Here is a 3,138-nt window from a genome sequence, read left to right as displayed (position 1 = left end):
AGAGAGAGAGAGAGAGAGAGAAGCATAAAGACATAGAGCTCTGAGAGAGCATGAACAGTTCCATAAAATACAAGGAGTTCATGGTCATTGGTGCCATGCAAAGGGGTAAAAAATGATGACATAGAGATTGACAACAAACATATATATCTCTTTATCTCTCTTACCTTTGGTTAAGTGGGTAGGATTCAGTCCTACAAAAGTACTACTCATGGGTCAGAGACATACTAGTAAAAATATTAGCTAACAAGTCTAAATCATATATTTTCAATAGCCACATAGCATCAAAAGGTGAAAACCTTACAAAAAATAAAATTCTGAGATTTTTACTAAGCCACATGGTAATTTTTTCAGGCTTATAGGTTCAAACTCTGTTCATTTTTTACATAACACATTAACATGAAATAAAGTATTAACTGATTTGCATTCTAATATACTTCTGACAGAAGAAACTATATTTCAAGTAACTGAAAAAAATCTCTAAGTATAGAATCTGAAGACTATCAAGATGCAAAGATTTCCAGTAATGTTAATACAACCATGTTAAACGTATGGTACATTTTATGCCTCTCATTTAAGTGCTACCCAATGTCTATATTGAGAAGTTACTGTAGAAATGGTAGTAAAAATTGGGGAAAGAAGGATGCTTAAGCTTCAATACAAATAAATACATTTCTAATAGACTACATAGGTTTATTAATAAGCTTCTCATTATTAAGAGAATAAAAAATAGCAATGTTTTGAAAAATGAAAGAGAACTAAGAATAGTAAAATTTAAAAGGATTCTCATTCTTAATAGAATACCTCATCAGAATTTGTAATTTTCCTAACCACAAATTGGTAAACAGATGCTAGAAAAGTTTGTTTTCCTCGGTAGTCATTGATCTCCAAATTCAAGATGTGATATATTTAATTTCCTCAACACCACCTGTTTCTTAGAGACTGAACAGAATTTTACATTGCAATTCTAATTAAATTAGCTATTATGTATTAATTTAAGCTAAAATTTATTCGTTTTTTTTTATTGTTAAATATCAGGAAAAAATTTCCCTGGCATTTCTGTTAGCTTTTTCCCCTTTAAGTTTCTATAGCTAGGCTCCTTAGTTATTCTCATTAATTTTTTCAAAAAAACTTTCATAAAGAGAATACTGCAGAACAATTTGGCTCTGGCTCACCCTCCCACAAAACAATAATTTATATATCAACAAGAGAAAGAAAGAAAGAAAGAAAGAAAGAAAGAACTACTACAAGTCAACAACAAAAAACATATATACTCAGTTCAAAACTGGTCATAGAACTTGAATGGATATTTCTCCAGAGAAATATATAAATGGTCTATAAGTACATTAAAAGATGCTTAATGCCATTATTTATTAGGGGAATACAAATCAAAACCACAATGAGATATCACTTCACACCCACTGTAATAACTATAAAAACAAGTGTTGTCAAGGAAATGAAGAAATCGGAACCTTCATGCATTGCTGGTGGGACTATAAAATGGCTCAGCCATTATGAAAAACAGTTTGGCAATTCCTAACAGTTAAACATACAATTACTATATTATCCATTAATTCTACTCTAGGTATAAATTCAAAAGAATTTAAAAGAGGTATTTAAAAAACACTTGTCCGCACTTGTTTATAGCTGTACCATTCATAGCAGCCAAAAGGTGAAAACAACCAAAATGTCCATCAATGGATACATGGTAGGACAAACTGTAGTATATACATACAATGAAATATTATTCAGTCATATGAGTATAAACTCATGAAATGCTGACACATGCTAAAATATGGATGAACCTGGAAAGCATTATGCTGAGTAAAAGAAAGCAGACACAAAAGGTCACATATTACATGATTCTGCTTACATGAAATATCCAGAACAGGTAGAGACAGAAAACAGATTGCTAGTTACCAGGAACTAGGGGTAAAATGTAATGGAGGTTAACTTGTTTAAAGGGTGCAGGACTTTCTTTGGGGTAATGAAAATATTTTGTAACTAGATAGTGGTGATGGTTGCACAACATTGTGAATGTACTAAATGTCATTTAATTATTCATTTTAATGTTTAATTTAATATAATATATGAATTTCACCTCACTTGAAAACAAAAACAGAGAGAGAAAGAAAGGACATTATGCTTTGAGAGGTAATGTTTCTTACCCAAAACTATGAAAGAAGTAAGGGAGGAATTTGAGCTCTGTACTCAGGCAGCTTGATGGAGATTCTGTGCTACTTTTCTTTTTGCTGTACTGCCTCCTTCCGTGCCTCTGTTTTTGTTGAAAGTAATGTATTTTATACATCCATACAATATTGGTGTTTTTTATATAAACAACCTGTTTGTATTATTTACCCATTTTTAATCAGATTGCTTTCCTTTTCTTTTTGATTTCTAACAGTATAAACTAAAGTAAAAGTCATTTATGTGTTAATTATTTATTTAATAAATAAAATCCTTTCATTTGTTTTTTTAGTTTTGTTCATCATGGTTAGATATAAAGATGTTTGCTCTGAAATCTATAATTATTGCCTTTAGCATTTTGCCATTTTACAAGACAAAGAAAGAGACACTGTTATCAAGGGACCCAAGACAGTGTTCCCTGCTGAAAGACAGAATTTTTTTAGCCTCTAGATAGCTAGTCCATCAATTTCTAAAGCTCAAGACGAAAATTTTAAGAGCTTTTTGAATAACAAATTCAAAAGTCCCAGTTGCTTAAAAGCAAATAAGAGTTGCTTTAGAAAAACGGGCCTCAACTAACTTAGAAAATATTGACATTCTCTTTCAGGGGAACTTGCATTCACAGTGCCCAGCCAATTACCAAGATTTGAAATCAACCCTTAGCTCCTACAGGAAGTAACCAGCAAACACTTTTGCCAGAATCCATTTATTTCCTTTCTTATGCTCTATTCCAGCTTGTTTCAAGCTCCCAAACTCAGGGTTAGCTCTAGGGTAACATGAATTTTCAATCCAAGACTATTTCTTTGGGAATCTTAGATATTTATTTGGATGGGACAGAGAAAAGAGAAAGTGTATGTTATTAAGTTGTGGGAAAGAAAACGGAGGGAGGATAGTCAGGAACTATAAAGTATATGGATGAGGATCATAGGGTTGGAAAAGAAAGGTTTGGAATCCATC

Source organism: Hipposideros armiger, unplaced genomic scaffold, assembly GCF_001890085.2.
Source record: "Hipposideros armiger isolate ML-2016 unplaced genomic scaffold, ASM189008v1 scaffold_571, whole genome shotgun sequence".
Lineage (NCBI taxonomy): Eukaryota > Metazoa > Chordata > Mammalia > Chiroptera > Hipposideridae > Hipposideros > Hipposideros armiger.
This window is presented reverse-complemented; position numbering follows the sequence as displayed.